This window comes from Molothrus aeneus, chromosome 21 (assembly GCF_037042795.1).
Source record: "Molothrus aeneus isolate 106 chromosome 21, BPBGC_Maene_1.0, whole genome shotgun sequence".
NCBI classification, from domain to species: domain Eukaryota; kingdom Metazoa; phylum Chordata; class Aves; order Passeriformes; family Icteridae; genus Molothrus; species Molothrus aeneus.
The window spans coordinates 2545633-2562361 of record NC_089666.1 but is presented as its reverse complement, the minus strand read 5'-3'; the positions used below and the strand labels follow the sequence as shown (position 1 = coordinate 2562361).

At 49.3% G+C, this 16729-nt stretch overlaps 1 protein-coding gene across 5 annotated transcripts in view; it reads left to right on the top strand.

The window, feature by feature from the left end:
- The window catches only part of EIF4G3 (eukaryotic translation initiation factor 4 gamma 3), a 147377-nt gene that overhangs the window by 51443 nt on the left and 79205 nt on the right, over window positions 1–16729 (top strand). The gene's annotated exons all lie outside the window — the stretch shown is intronic.

Below are 16729 nucleotides of genomic sequence, written 5' to 3'. Positions count from 1 at the left end.
AGGGAGCACTCACCTGAATGATGCACACTCTGGATAAAGGATGATGGGGCACAGACTCCTGGGTGTGTTTGGGATGTGCAGATGCTCATCCTCCATGGCTGGGACATCAGAGGCTGCATTGGTGCTGTTGGGGCTGTTCTTGCACTCCAGCTGCAGGGGTGTTGGGAGTAAAGGCTGAGGGCTGGGGCTCAGGGAACAGGGAGGGCACAGCAGGGTTGCAGGGCAAACCCTCAGATGCTGCCTGGATTTTGTCATGGATCAAGACATTCCTTCCTGGTAAACCTCATCAGCACATGAAGCTGCTCATGTGGCAGAGGAGAGGGGAAGAAGAGAACATTCTGGGCAGCCTCTTGAAATCTATTGTAATCAAGGGATTTCTCTTCTTCCCTTCATATTTTCCATGGAGTCAGTGCATCCATAGAGCGTGGGCTCTGTGCCAGATCTCCAGGCAGCTGGACAATGCTGCCCTCCTGTTCTGCTGCCTCTTGCAATGGGGGGCAGCCTGTGTCCCTGCCCTGCTGCTGGAGTGACCTCAGAGCCTCCTGCTCCCCCTGTGAGGAGCCAGCCCTGGTGTGCTGAGGCCCAGGGCTGAGGCAGGTGGAGTTTTGGGACCAGAGAGGGCTGAGCACTGCAGAGCTTCTCCCCAGGGGATCCCTGCAAGGTGCACTCAGCAGTGAAGCAGCACAAGTGCAGCTCCTTCTGTTCTCAGGAGCAGGCTGGACAGGGCTTGGAGCAGCCTGCTCTGGTGAAAGCTGCCCCTGCCATGGCCAGGGGAGGGCTGGAGGAAGCTGATCCAACCCAAATCATTCTGGGGTTCTGTGAAGAGCCAAAGTGCAGGTGTCTGTGCTTGGGACACCACTAAGGCTTGAAAGGGGATCAAAGCTTCGTAGAATAAGCTGTCTCTAGGGACAGTTTTCTGTACCCCTGAACTATTAGAGATTTGGGTAAATTTATATTCTGAATATTTTTCTGTGTATCTCACTTGGACCCCTGTCAGGAGTTGAGTTTCTGTGTTTTGTTATGGTAAGAAATTCCCAAGGTAAAGGGAGATTTGGATGGAAGTTTAACCTGTTCATTGCATCTGTGATTTGTCTCTCCTGGGCTTTAAGGAACACCCTGGTGCTCATGTTAAGAAAGAGGTGAATGGAAGTTTCCTATTTCCACATCTCTTGTAGTTTGTGAATTTCCATCAAGTTTTCATTCATTTGCTTTCTTTTAGAAAGCGATGAGAGAGTAATTTTTGAGTAATTTTGTCTGATTCTTGGGCACCTTAAATCCTGCTGTTTCCCTTTAGAGATAAAGGGACCCAGGCTGACATGGGATTCAGATGAATGTGTTATTAATTAATTCCTTTAACAGCAATAAAGCACAAATAACTGTATTTTACCCACCCACGCTGCGTTGATGATTGAACTCTGAACAAAGGTTGTCTTTGCCTTTGTCCAGTCATAGCTAACATAGCAAGGGGGTGTTTGTGCATAAAAGATAAGACCACTTTGTTTGAATTAGAGTCTGATTAAGAGTCATTGATTTCTCCATCAGACCCCTGAGTTAATAAATACTCATCAGAGTGAGTCTGTCCAAGGTAGGGGCTGCTCTTGAGGCAGTAGTGAGTGACAATACTGGGGAGTGTTTGAGGCTTTGGATGTCATCTGGTACTAACTGGAGTTTGGGCAGAGATGGAATGTGTGTCACTGCTGGTGGGGCAGATTGCTCTGAGTGCTCAGCAGAGTCTGGCCTTGCTCTTACCCAGCTGGGATCTCAGCATCTCCTCAGGCTCTAGAGTTTCTTCAAGAGGGCAAGAGGGGATCTCACAGAGTCAGGGAATGTCCTGAGCTGCAAGGGACCCACAGGGATCAAACCCAAGCCCTGGCCCTGCACAGACACCCCAACAATCCCAGCCTGTCCAAGCCCTCCTGGAGCTCTGGCAGCCCCAGGGCTGGGAGCATTCCCTGGGGAGCCTGGGCAGTGCCCAGCACCCTCTGGGGAAGAGCCTTTCCTGATCTCCAACCCAAACCCCCCTGGCCCAGCTCCAGCCCTTCCCTGGCTCCTGTCCCTGCTCACAGGCAGGGATCAGAGCTGCTGTCCCCACTGAGGGCTCCCCTGTGGCTCCTCTGCTCCAGGCTGAACACTCCAAGTGCCCTCGGCTGCTCCTCGTGTGGCTCCTCCAGACCCTCCACCCTTGGCAGAAGCCATGCTCTGAAGGAGAAGGTGATTTAACAAATGCTTTGGTTCCACCAGTGACCCCTCACTGTCCTGGCTGCTCCAGAGCTGCCTGTCCCAGCACATCAGGTGCAGTAATATCTTGAATTCTAGGAAGTGATGAAAAGAATTGCTGTCACTTGCTGGAGCTATAGTAGAGGAAATGTATTGTACTTGAATATCTGTACTTGAATATCTGTATAGGGGCTTTGCCCCAGAGGTCCTGGTTGCCCTTGATGGGCTGCAGCTGCCATGTCCTTAATTGGGCTGCAGCTGTGACCAATGAAGAGAACTGGGATAAAAGGGGGTGGGATAGCCAGTCAGGGAGAGCCTTGGAGGAGCTCTGAACTGAGAGAGAACAAGATGCAGGAGTCTGTGCTGTGAAGATCTGCAGCCATAAGAACACACCAAGGAGGTATGGATTTTAGAAATCTGACGACAATATAAGACTCTAGAAATAGAACAACAATTGGTGACCCCAACGTGATGGTAGAAGCTAAGACAGCCAAGAGTTGTGGCAGCCAAGAGCTGTGGTGATAGTTAGCAGAAGATGAGACAGCCAAGAGCTGTGGTGATAGTTAGCAGAAGATGAGACAGCCAAGAGCTGTGGTGATAGTTAGCAGAAGATGAGGCAGCCAAGAGCTGTGAAAGAACACAGCCTTTGGGTCAAGGAGCTGTGAAAGAGTATGGCCTTTGAGCAGGGAGCTATGGGTGTTGTACATGGCCTTTGAGTCATGGGGAAATATGGGTGTATTGTATGTAAAACCTGGTTCTGTAAGTAAAAGAAAAGGGGGAAATATAGTAGAGGAAATGTATTGTACTTGAATATCTGTACTTGAATATCTGTATAGAGGCTTTGCCCCAGAGGTCCCGGTTGTCCTTGATGGGCTGCAGCTGCCATGTCCTTAATTGGGCTGCAGCTGTGACCAATGAAGAGAACTGGGATAAAAGGGGGTGGGATAGCCAGTCAGGGAGAGCCTTGGAGGAGCTCTGAACTGAGAGAGAACAAGATGCAGAAGAAGGAGGCTGTGCTGTGAAGATCTGCAGCCATAAGAACGCACCAAGGAGGTATGGACTTTAGAAATCTGATAACAACAGTATGGGACTCCAGAAATAGAACAACAACAGAGCAGGTCACTGGAAGTTTGTGTGTGATGAGATGACAGCATTGTGCTGAGTGGTCTGAAAAGGAGAGTTAAGAACCAGGGATCTTAACCTGAGAAGTCAGGTACAAGTGAATGTTGTAGCTTTGTTTGGTGTCCTTTAGCTTTATCTAAACAGACAGAAACAGCTGGGGCTGTGGTGCTCTGGTTGGGTGGCCCTTTCTCTTCCTCCTCCACCATTTCCATCTGAGGTAGCCACAACAGGAGCAGGGCTCCCTGTTCCACCTCCTCTGAGGTTTCTTCAAGGGGCACCTCCAGCATTTTGCTGCCCTTCAGGATTAGTTTGTGAGCACAGTGAGGAGGCCTTGGCAGCCATGTGCAGCAGTCCCACACCCCCATCTTTACAGCAACAGGCAGCATCTCTGCTTCCCAAATTCCAGGGCCTTGAAGTCATAGTGCTGAGCTCTGGCACAGGGGAGTGTGCAGCACATGCTGCTGCAATGATGTTATGGCCAGATGTGGCCCCAAGCACATAAAATTTCATATTCCTGTTGGGTTTTGCGTGTTTTTCCCTCATTCTGACGGGGAGAGGAGGGGCACGGCCCCTCTGCCTCTGCTCCTGGCTTGAGGCTGCAGAAGGGGCTGGGTTGACACAATTCCCTTTCTCAGTGTGGGGAGGAAAGCAGAAACCATTGGGAAAGGAGCAGAGCAGCTCCTCCTTGGATGTGGCTCCCAGAGCAGGTTATGCAGAGCTCAGGTAGGGCCTGGATTGACAGTCAGGCACCATCCCATGATGGATGGAGAATCCAGAGCAGGCTGAGAGCATTCCCAGAGCCCCTAACAGAGAGCAGCTGAAAGGCTGTGAATGTGCCTGACCCTGATGGATGGGATAATGGCAAAGCAGAGCACTGCCAGGGCAGCTGGGCTGGGAGCAGCAGGAAGGAGCTTCCCTCTGTCCATGGAGTGAACAGAGGAGGAGAGGCAGTGTGCAGAGCTTAGGGCACCAGGAGGAGGCAGTTTCATCCCCCTATGACCTGGGGGTGTTTTGGAGGATCCCAAGGAACAAGTGCAGTAGGGTTCTGGCATGTGAGGGTGAATGGTTTGGAGAAGACTCTTGGCTTTCTCTGCCTCAGCTTTAGAACTGCAGGCTCCAGTGGGATGCTGAGGGATTCTCTTAGTCCAGGCCCTCCGTTTGGAAGCATCAAGTGACCACACTTGGAACAAATTGCCAGGAATTTCCTCTCTAGGCAGGGACAGCTTCAGCTCTCATTAAGAACACGCTGTGCACTGAGCAGATTGGTGCTGCCTGCCCACGGCTGCCTCCCGAGATGGGCTGGAATGCTGGAGCTCCAGGGAACAGAGGATGCCACAGCACTGATGGGGACATTCCTCTGGAGCTGCTGTAGTTGTGGCCATCCCTCGCCTGCTCCTGAGAAGGTTGAGATACACCCAAGTGAACAGAAGTGCAGGAGGGCTGCATTCTCTGCATCTCGGTGCACGGAGACCTTGACTTTTAGGTGGCTGATTTAAATCCAGAACAGATTGTACCAGCTGAAACTTGTTACCATCTGGTTCTGTGCCTGAAGTGAAGAGAGTTTTGTGGTCTCATTCTGCTCCTCAAAAATGTCACCATCGTTGAATTAGTGTTTGTAATAGCAGGGAGACATTCCTTAGTACCTTCAGGTCTGGGAATGTGTGCCAGGAAGCAAGTGTGCCTGCCATCTGTGGCATGTTTATTAGGCAATCCCCAAGCCCCTCTTTTATGATCTTGGATCCTTTCTACAGGAGCTGGAATAATCCTGTTAGAACCATGATGTGTATTCACTGCTTCCATCTTCTGCAGCCCAATTTGAGATGCTTTTAATTAAGGAATGTTTATTAAGGGATTGTAACAGAAGGAGGGATGTAATTTAATTGTAACCTCACCCATTGGTACCCTGGGCTCAGTCAGGTGCCCTGGGATGTGGGGATTGTCACTCCTTGTTCTCTTCTTGTGTTGGAGGCAGCTGCCTTTGGAATCTGGTTGCTACACATTGAACTCAATGAGAGGACCCCAGGGAAGGGCTGGAGCTGTGTCAGGCTGGATGGAGATCAGGAAAGGCTCTTCCCCAGAGGGTGCTGGGCACTGCCCAGGCTCCCCAGGGAATGCTCCCAGCCCTGGGGCTGCCAGAGCTCCAGGAGGGTTTGGACAGGCTGGGATTGTTGGGGTGTCTGTGCAGGGCCAGGGCTTGGGTTTGATCCCTGTGGGTCCCTTCCAGATCCATGATTCCTCACTATTTGGGTCCACATGTGCTTTGCTAGAAGGAAATAATCAGCATAAAACCAGATAATGAACTTCCTGTGCCCCTGGGGCACAAGGGGCTCCCAGTTCTATTGGCTCATTCAGATAAACTCCCTGTCCATCACTTTCTGTGTTCAGGAGCATCACTGTGGATCCCTTGATCTGAGTTGATCTCTAAGCTTTGCAGGGAGCTCTTCCCCCAGAGAACTTCCCTGTGTAGGAGCCTCCTTGTTCAGTGTAAGGAGCTGTTATCACCAATTCCCTGCTGGTTAAACCCACCCAGAATCCCAGAACTCTTATGGTTGTCAGTCAGGGAGTTTATTTGTGATGTAGACACAGAATGAAAGGTTAAACTCTCCTTGTATCAATGAAGAAGTTGGTGCTGGACCAGCTGAGGGAAAATGTTGCCTGTTTGTGCTGCCCCTCCAAGCAGCAGATTCCAGTTTCTTGGGTCTGAGGTCCATTCCAGATAATGAGAATAAGGCAAATTTAAACAACTCAACTCCTGATAGTGTGAACAGTAAACCTACCTAAATAACCAGATTAATATTTAGTAATGGATTTTTTTCTGACTAGTCAGAAAAAAAAATTTTTCTTCTCACTTCTTTCCTTGTGCTTCCTTCTGTACATCCGGGTCAGGCTTCATCCCAGCACATTTCCAATGCATTTTGCAAATTCCAGGCTTGCAGGAATATGTGACTGCAGGTGGAGATTTGAAACTGTGAGTTATTTAATAGCTGATAAATCCAGGAGTGTAATCTTCTTTTGGCCTTTGTGTTCAAGACCTGCTGGAAGTGCAGCTGAACCCTCTGGTTTGTAATAGGATTAGGAGGTTTTTGATTGGGTTAATAATGCTGGGAATATTTCCTCTGAGAATGTATTTCATTATTTTTGGTTCATTACTGTGTTTTTTAACTCATTAAGTCTGGCTGGAAACATCAAACATGTCTTGTGTCTCAGCGCCTTTGGTCTTCAGGGGGCTTTTGTATGGGGATGCTGGGCTTCATGGGTGTCTTCTAATTTGGGCAGCATCTGGGGGTAAGAGCTGCAGGAAGGGAGAGTTGGGAAGGCATAATGTAGTTTCAAATGCAGATTAACACTGTTTATTTTAATTATTTAACCTTGGAAGCAGTTGGCTTTCATAAGGTGCAATGTAGGAGGGATGTATGAATTAGTTTTAGTATTTGTGCACTCAAGAAGGACAGAAAGAGCCTTTTTTTCTAGGAAGGAAAGGAAAGAAAGGAAGAGCCATCACAATTTTATTTTGTACACGTGCAAAGAAAAGATTACAGCACAAATACTGAGTCCAGTTGGGACCTTATTGTAAATCTTCCATATCTTCTGGGTGATTTCTCATGGGCAGCTCCTCACAGCACTGACTCCTCCTTCTTCTTTACAGCACAGCCAACAAACTCCAACTCTCCTCACCACCAGCCAGTCCACTCTTTTGTAGCACTTGTCTCCTTCTTGGACACAGCTGTGCTGTATTAAGGGCAAGGCTGTTCCTGATCTTTAGTGTTAGTACAGCTGCAACTCCTCAGGTGTGAGACCCCTTCTGCACTATTCCCTTGCATTCTATCCCTCCACACTAGGCCTGGCTTTAGACCCACCCCTCATCTTCCTCATAGAATCCTGTTATAGAATCCAGGATGGTTTGAGTTGGGAAGGATTTTAATCTCATCCAGTGCCACCCCTGCCATGGCAGGGACACCTTCCCCTATCCCAGGCTGCTCCAAGCCCTGTCCAGCCTGGCCTTGGGCACTGCCAGGGATCCAGGGGCAGCCCCAGCTGCTCTGGGCACCTGTGCCAGGGCCTGCCCACCCTGCCAGGGAAGGATTCCATTCCAACACCCCATCCATCCCTTCCTCTGGCAGTGGGAGCCTTTCCCTTGTCCTGGCACTGTGAGGAATTCCTGCTCTCAGAGGTGTTTAATCCCTCTCCAGGCACTCTGGTTTGCCCAGTGGGGAGGGAAATGTTTTCCTGCTGCTGTTTGAGCTTTTCCTCTCTGGAGCAGCCGTGCCCTGGCTCTGAGTGTGCCTGGCCCTTCCACCCTGGCCAGGCAGGGCCTTTGGGAGGGAGAGCTCTCTGTGGGTGTCTTGGCCCCACGGCCCATCCTGGCTGCTGCTGCCGAGCGGAAGCGCCTTTGTTTGGCCTGTCAGATTATTGGGAATCAAAAGCACTTCTAAACTTGCCAGCAACTTGGTTTGGGGTGGAATAAAGCAGCATTTTTAATAGAAAATTGAACTTCTCTGTAGCTGTTTCAAAATTCTCCAGATCCCTCTCCTCAGGACTCTTCCCCGTGTATTTTCTGTTCTCACAGTCACGTGCCCTGGGCTTTATTTTGGTGCTTTTCAGACTTAGCCACTTGTTGAGCCACATTTTTATTCATAATATAAGAAGACAAAACAATGCGAGGCAATTTGCCATTTTCTTGCATTTAATAACTTCAATTCTGGAATTCCTTCTGTAACAGTACCTTCTGTTCCATGCAATTTAATGGATGTTTTCTTGCATGCTCCAGAAAATACAGAGTTTTTGAACAAACACCATGTGTTCAGTGAAGCACCAGAGTCAGCACAAAAGTCAGGGCTTTACACAGCCTGTGTTTTGTGAGCATAGAGGGCATAAAATATCCCTGCAGTCAGAGAAACCAGGGAGATGCAGCCCTGTAGTCCACTGTTAGCTGTGGTGTCAGACTGGGAAACAGAGGAATAACCTCTGGAGCCATTGAACCTGCAGCAGGGAGGCCACATTCCAGAGGTGAGGCTTTGAATCCATAGACAGCCTGTTCTCCTGCCAGCTGAACCCTCCCTGTGCTGCTTTCCATTGAACCCACAGAGGTGTGGGAGCCATAATTCCACTCTCTGCAGCCTGGAAGGGCTCTGCCTGTGTTCCCCACAGATCCCTCCTTATGGTGCCATTGGAAAGCCAGGATTTATTAACTTGTTTTAACTTGGTGCAAATTCAGACACTTTATATGGAGTTATAGTGGAATTGAGTCAAACTTTGATATTTTATCTGATTCCTGCCCTCCCAGAGCTGAAGGTTGGGAGACCTGGGATCACCAGGTGCAGGGGCCTGCTCTGAGCTGGAGCAGCTGGAGAGAGAACTCTGGGCACCTCCCCTTGGGCTCTGAGTGTCTCCAAGGGTGGCAGCATCCTCTGAGATATCAGAGGACACATTTTTGGGGCTTCTTGTTGGCTTTGGGAAGAAAATAGGAGGAAAGCTGCAAAGGTGCTGATGTGGAATAGGTTTTGGTGTGGAATAGGGTCTTGGCTGGTTGGGGTTGTGTTCCTGGGAACAAGTGTTGTCCTCCAAGTCTGTTTTGTTAAAATGGGAGGCAGTTTTATGGAACAGGTGAAAGGCACTCTGTGAGCTCAAGGGTGTTTCTGCAGACAGTCCCAGCTCTGCTTGCAGCAATGGGGATGCTGGGATTTCTGCCCTCAGCACACACATACACTCCATATTTTTGAGTGCCTTTATTACAGAAAATGCCAATTTACTTAATTTCCATAATGGTCATTAGCAGATCACCCCAGGCTGTGAGCCAGGTGCTGCAGCCAGGGCAGAGCCTGGCAGTTCAGCCTCAGGAAGGAGCCACATGAAGCCATGGCAGAGTTTCCAGATGTTCTGGAATGTTTTCCTGTGACATTATCCATGGCCTCACACCTTCAGTAGCAGCAGACTCCATGCTGATGGATTTAAAAATGGCTTTGGGAGGGAGCAGCCAGCAGCAGGACCCCTGTGCACCCCCATGGCTCACAATCACTGCTTTGGTCTTGCACTGCAGGTTCCTGTGCTGTGGCTGGAGTTCAGTGTGGGCTGGAGCAGTGCCTGGGAAGGGGAGGAGGATTCTGTCCTCCCTCAGGCTGGGGGTTCTGTTTGTCCTTGCACTGCTGAGGGACACAAACAGCCAGTGGAGCTGAGGAGAAAATCACTGAAACCCAGAATGGTTTGGGCTGGAGGGACCTTAAAGCTCATCCAGTCCCACACCTCCCACTGTCCCAGGCTGCTCCAAGCCCTGCCCAGCCTGGCCTTGGGCACCTCCAGGGATCCAGGGGCAGCCCCAGCTGCTCTGGGCACCTGTGCCAGGGCCTGCCCACCCTCACAGGGAACAATTCCCAATTCCCAATATCCCACCCATCCCTTCCCTCTGGCAGTGGGAGCCATTCCCTTGTCCTGTCCCTCCATCCCTTGTCCCCAGTCCTTCTCCAGCTCTCCTGGAGCCTCTTTAGGCTCTGAGGTGTCCCTGGAGCCTTCTCCAGGTGAACACCCCCAGCTCTCCCAGCCTGGCTCCAGAGCAGAGGGGCTCCAGCCCTGGGGTGGCTCCTCAGGACTCATTCCCACAGGTCAGGAATGTCCATTTTGTGTCTGTGTGGTCGCTGGCACAGAGTCCTTGTCCAGGGAACAGCAGACTGTGTTCCTTCACCATCTTGCCTTGGAGACAATCTCATTACCCACATTGAAGTAGGAAAAGTGCCTGTAGCTCTGTGGGTGTTACCTGGGGCTCAGTTTGCCTGTGCCTTCCTCCTTTGCCCACTCAGATGTGTGGGGTGAAAAGATGTAAAGCCATAAAAAAGATTGTTACAAATTTGGCTGTGCAGGTAATGACCCAGGTGATGGATCCTGAGACAAACTCCTGCAGAGGAAAAAGGGGAGAGAGAGGACGAATTCCTCCTGGCTCAGGATATTTTTATCCTTTTAAAGGCTGAGCTTAATCACAGAATCCCAGACTGGGTTTGACTGGGAGGGACCTTAAAGCTCATCTTGTTCCACCCCCTGCCAGGGGCATGGACACCTTCCACTAAAATGTTCATGTTTACCAACAAGGGGGATTCCCTCCAGGCTGGGCTTATGGAAAAAGAGGGACTAAACCAGTGGACTTGTCAGGAGAAGGGCAGTGAGGGTGCCAGCTACTTCTTCTCTGCATTTTCTACTTGTCTGCAATTTGTCAAAGTCCTAAAATCAGGCAAAACACCTGATCTGAGTCCTTTTGAGGAAATAGCTTTAGAAAAAGCCTACATATTTAAATAAACTCACTGAACAGTCACAGTTCCTGTTTATTATGTGCCTCCACCCAAATCCAAAGCTCAAAACCCCCCAGTAAATGCAGTGTGCAGGGATTTGGACCTGTCCCACCCTGGTGCCATCCCAGCCCCTCCATCAGGAGCAGTGTTTGCACTGAATTGTGTTCATTCTGGTTTTTATGTGGAGCTCTTCATCTGCACAATTTGTTTGGTGTCAGAGAAGAGTTCTAGTCCTTTTGTCAGTGATTTTAATGGGGCTTTGGATATTCCAGCTCTTACATACCAATAGATGCAGGAAAGCAGTGTTTCTCAGGGGCTGCTGCACCCTGCAGGGGAGCAGCCCTGGCTTAGAGAGGCAGCAGAGTAGAACTGCTGCATATTTTTGTTTTGCAGCATTGCCCTGGTGAGGATGAGCTGATTTCAGTAATTCTGGATAATTTGCAAATGAGCTGCTTAAAAAATGTGGCATCCCTGGTGTGATGGGTACCTAAAACTGCATATTTGAACACATGGCTGTGAGTGGGGACTTGTGTTCAAGCAGAGGCATCTGAGAGTGTGTGTGATGATCATTGAAATATCATTGTAATAATGAAAGGGAAACTGGGAGCATTTAGAGGGGAATTGTCCTTGTTTAGTGGTTTAATCATTTGTTGTGCTATTTTTAAAGCTGGAATAGTTCACAGGAATAGTGGCAGAATATGCTTTATGCATTATTTGAAGGGATGCTGTAGAAAAAAGGCTGAAATGAATAAATTTAATATTCAGGTTTCTCCACCATCATCTGTAATATTTGCAGATGAGCTGGATCTGTTTGTTACAGATACTCTTTTTCCTGCCAGCAGCTTCCAAGCCTGTTCTGCTGAGTGCAGAGCACACCAGGGAGGGAAAAAAAGTGAGGTTATGTGGTTGCCAAGATAATGGTGACAGTCAGGTGTGTGCAGGAGTGAGCAGTGCCCTGTTTGTGGCCAGATGCTGGAGGTACCTGAGATCCTGGCATCTCCAGAGCTCGGTGCATAGCTACAGAGTGGTTTATTTTGTCCCTAAATACTGATTTTAGGTCAAAAGCTGCTCTGTCTTGTGTTCAGTGATCTCTGCTGCAGCCCCTGGGAGCGTGGCAAGGGGGACAGGGAGGGCAGGAGCTTCCCTGGCTGCTGCTGGAGTTCCCAAGGCAGCCCCTGGGTGGGAGAGGAGCCTCCTGTCATTGGCCAGTGTCTGTGGGAGGAGGAGATTTGGGCTCTGCTGGGATGCTCTGGCTGGGGCTGTTCTCTCTGCCATCACTAACACAGCTTTTCACATCAGATCCAAAGTGAAATCTCCCTGGAACCTTCAGTCTTCAGATGTTCTGTGCATTTTGGCAGGAAGGGGAGCAGCTGCCTGTGGGGAGGCCAGGAAAGCCCCTTCCCCTGGCACTGAGTTTGTGCTGATGCACCTTGCTCAGAAGCAGGGCATGAAGAAACCAAAGCTTGGGGGAAATCAAGGTGCTGGGTGTGAGTGAGGAGGGGCAGCCTGAGGAGCTGCTGTTGCAGCCTGCACTGCCTGCAGGGAGTTCATTAGGGAGAAATGAAGAGCCAGGGTTTAAATTATAATCCTCTTACTTTCCCAGAGCTGAATGCCCAGAGATTTCCCTCGTTGGAGGGTTGCAGTTGTTTGGGTTGCAGTGATTGAGTTGTCACAGTGATTGGATTTGGGGCTGTGGGAGGGCAGAGCCAGCCCAGCTCCATAAAGAAATGATGATTCACAATTAAAAGCCACATCCTTGCTGTCACCAGCAGTCCACACTTTTGACTGGAGTGAGGTTTCTGCTGCTGTGGGGGATTTCTTCACCTGTGTCTGAGGCCAAATTCCTGCTGTCCAGGCCAGTGACCCAGGGGAAAACTCTGCAAAAGCAGCCTCAAGGGCTGGGGCATCAACACAGCTGCTCTGCTTGCTCCCTTTCTGGTTTTCCTCAACGAAAATTGTTCAGCAGCTGGAAGGAAAACCAAGTCTGGTTGTTAAAAAAGGGGATAAGAGGTTTGGGACTGGGAATTTGAAGGTTTGGGGTTTGGGAATTTGAAGGTTTGGGGTTTGGGAATTTGAAGGTTTGGGGTTTGGGAATTTGAAGGTTTGGGGTTTGGGAATTTGAAGGTTTGGGATTTGGGAATTTGAAGGTTTGGGACTGGGGGACTGAGAGGTTTGGGACTGGGAATTGGAAGGTTTGGGACTGGGAATTGGAAGGTTTGGGACTGGGAATTGAGAGGTTTCCTCCCTGCCAAGGTCACGGCGCTGGCAGGGCCGCGCAGCTCCTGAGTCACGGTCATGTGCTGGAGCTGCGGGTCCAGTTCTCCTCCTCGTGTGTAAGTTCAGTAAATTTAGACCCAGCAGCCTTCCCTGAGCCGGGAGGATTCGGGAATCTGCCACAGGGATTAACCCCTTCCCAGCCAAGCCAGCCACAGAGCTCAGCAAGTGACATTTTCTGCCTGGGGCTGGAAGGGTTTTGTTCCCAAAAGATTTTTCCAGAGGCAGAGCTGGGTGACTCAGCTCTTTTGAGCCTGATGTGTGTACTTTGCCTGTTTATTCCCAGGACAGGCAGTCCCAAGGGAGTCATGTTACACTGCAGGCTCAGTGTTTATTAACCAGCTCGGGCCTGAGCTAAGAATAACTTTTTTCAGTTGTTTTGTTGATAGTGATTATTTTTCCTTGCTTAGCACAGGCAGCAGCTTGAGGTGGAAAGAGTCCAGAGAAAGGATTTTCCCAGCAAGTTGTGGGAATACATAAACACTCAGCTATTATCACCTTCCTCCCCTGAACAGCCACAGCTGAAACATAAAATCAGGAAGGTGAGAGCTTTAAGGGAAGCAAATTGCTCAGTCTTGAAGTGGAGCAGCTCAGCAGCGCTCTGTCCTCTCCCAGCAGTTATTTGAACTTCAGGGATTCAATCCAGCCTTCAGATGCTTCAGAACCAACATTTGTCTGCAGAGCAATACTTGCTTCCCTGCCTTCCCTTCTGTGGGGGTTTATTTAGGGGATTTTTGGAGCATTTCCCCACTGATCCCTTCATTCCCTCAGTCCAGCCCCGGTGCATGGAGCCCTGTGTGGCTGCACGTGACCACGTCACTTTCTGTACCCATTTAGCTGCTTGGCACAGAAAAAAGTCCTTTGGCAGATGAATAGATGCAATGCTTTAATCAGCTGATGTGTATGAAAAGCAGCAGAGTGCTGTGATTTATTCTGTTGGATCTTTGATAGTTTATTTAGGCTCCCACAGCCCGTGTGAAGTTAATACCTGCAGAAATTTATAAACCACTTTTCCCTCCCTTTTCTTCCCCTTGTTATGGTTTTAACACAAATATCAGTTAAGGCAACATCCCTCTGGGTGGAAACATGTGGAGCAGAGGCATTTGTGTTGTGTAATAGTTGTAAAATATATTTATTTAGCTGATGTTTGTGGTCTTCAGTGGGATTTGTGTTGCACTTGTTCCTCACTTGTGGGGGTCATCTGTCCAAAGCTGCCTTGGTTGATGACACCTCCATGGCAAAAACCCTGCTCTGGCCTCTGGTTAAGCCTTTGTATGTTTTTTCTTTGTTTATACCTTCATGCTGTGCTCATTCTGGTAGGGTTTAAATGCTAAAGCGAGTTTAACCCTGGGTTGTGTCACAGTGTCAGAAGTGACTTGTCACCAGTGAAATGCCTTTGGCACTGTGTTTCCAAACACCTCTTTTATAGTTTTGCTGCTAAAACTCAGAGGATTTTTAGGCTTAGTGACAGCTGTGCTCCTTTCCTCTCACATTTCCTTTGGCTTGGGTGATTAAAAGAAGATGGGGGCTGTTTTGGAGGTGGGTACAGACTTTGGGGCAGGATCAGATACCTGACCCACCTTTGGGAGTCATAGCAGAGCTCTGCTCTGTCACAGGCACTTCAAGCCTGAAGAAAATGTTTTCATGAGCCTCAAGATGGGGAAGAATAGTAGATATTTTCTTCCCTTGGTGCTGAGGTGCTGTGGGAGCAGCACTTTGAAATGAGGTCTCATCTCCTGTGGAGCTGGAGGCACAAGGAGCCAGTGATCAACTGGTGCATTTATTGGTATCATTTATTTATAATATTTCCCAGCACAGTCACCTGTAGTAAAAGCAAGCAACCCCTGTGGCAGGGAGAAATGACACATCTGACTCCATTGATATCAGATATCAGAAGGCTAATTAATTACTTTATTATACTATATTACATTACATTTGAACTGAACTTGTTCAAGCATTTAATTTAACTTAACTGTACAGAATTTCCTGACTGTTAGCTGATAGTTCTGACACATACATGGATTTAATTGGTTAATTAATTAAAACACACTAGAATTTAATTAAATTCTTGTAGGTAAATAATTTTCTTCAATGTATTTTATTTGTTTAAAACACAGGGGCAGTAAATGAGATAAGAATTGGGGTTTTTTTCTCTGAGGCTGAGAAAATCTTTGGGAAGTTGTGCCTTGCTTTTCCCTGTGAAGAGAAATGCAGCTACAGTCCCCTGCCTGTGCTCACTGCTGGCTGCTGGGAGAGATACCAGGGAGAATGGCTTTAAACTAAAAGAGAGTAGGTCTAGGTTGGATATTAGGAGGAAATCCTTCCCTGTGAGCATGGGGAGGCCCTGGCACAGGTGCCCAGAGCATCTGGGGCTGCCCCTGGATCCCTGGCAGTGCCCAAGGCCAGGCTGGACAGGGCTTGGAGCAGCCTGGGACAGTGGGAGGTGTCCCTGCCATGGCAGGGGTGGCACTGGATGAGGATGATTAAAATCCCTCCAACCCAAACCCTTCCATGGAACCATTCCATGATAGGAACAGCAGCATCTGGACCTGTGCAAAAAGCTTTAATCTCACCTTGGGCAGAGATCCCAGGTGCAGAAAGTCAGCAGCAAGATGCTACAAAGGCAGGAGAACTTCTCCAGGTTGTGGGTGAAAAGAGTTTCCCCACTTCTCCTCAGCCTTGGGTTATTCATTCTGGAATGACACTGACACCACCAGCTCCAGCAGAATCACTCATCAAGTAAAAGGGGAAAAGAGTTGATGCTGCATCTGACATCTCAAAAAAATAAAAAAAGAAGGCTTTTTTCCATGTAGTTGTTTACATTAATTAGGTTTTGTAATGGTGAAAAGGGAGGGAAGGGCTGGCTGGAGTGGATTGGATCAGGGAGCTCCTGGAGAGGAGGGACAGGACAAAGCATTCCATTGCTCTTGAACCAGAGGCTGTGCTGCTGCATTGTATAAACTGCTCCAGAACAGCACTGTCCAGCTAAATACCCTGCCCAGTGTGTGTGGTGTCCTGGATCACAGCAAAGGCCTGCTGGTGTACTTGGAGACTCACATTTATCATCATTGTGACCCAAAAAGCTGTGAAAATGAGGCAGAAGCTACCAGAAGGTCCTGCCTAGTTAAGTTGTGTGGTAGGAGCAGTGTCCTCACGTGTCTGTGGAGTTGTGTCTGAGTTTTGCTTTTTAAAAAGCAGATCCACTGTGGTCCCAGAGTAGGAAGAGGTGTTGCAGCAGTTGGGTTTTGGGATGGGGCTATTTTGGGGCTGTGCTTGTTCCCCTCATCCCCTCTACCATGTTTTTGGAAGGGATGTTGGTTGTATTTGTTGTATTTTTCCTTTTTTTCTTTTTCTCCTCGAGACCAGGGAATCCCTGGTTGGATTGTTCCTGAACTATATTTTCATTTACCTTGTGTTGCACTTGAATCAGCAGGTGATGAGTCCAGGGATGGAAAAGCAGAAAAAGAGAGACAATGCAAACTGTGCCCCTGTGCTGGCACTTCTGGGGCATCTCCAGTCCTGGGGCAGCTCTGGGAGCCTCAGGACAGGAAGGACCTGGAGGGGCTGGAGCGTGTCCAGGGATGGGAGCAGAGCTGGGAAGGAGCCCCAGGGGCAGCTGAGGGAGCTGGGCAGGGGCTCAGCCGGGAGCAAAGGAGGCTCAGGGGGCCCTTGTGGCTCTGCACAGCTCCTGCCAGGAGGGGACAGCCAGGGGGATCGGGCTGTGCTCCAGGGAACAGGGACAGGAGCAGAGGGAACGGCTCAAAGTTACATTATTGGGATATTGGGAAAATTCCTGCATGGAAAGGGCTGTCCAGCCCTGGCACAGGGCAGTGGTGGAGTCC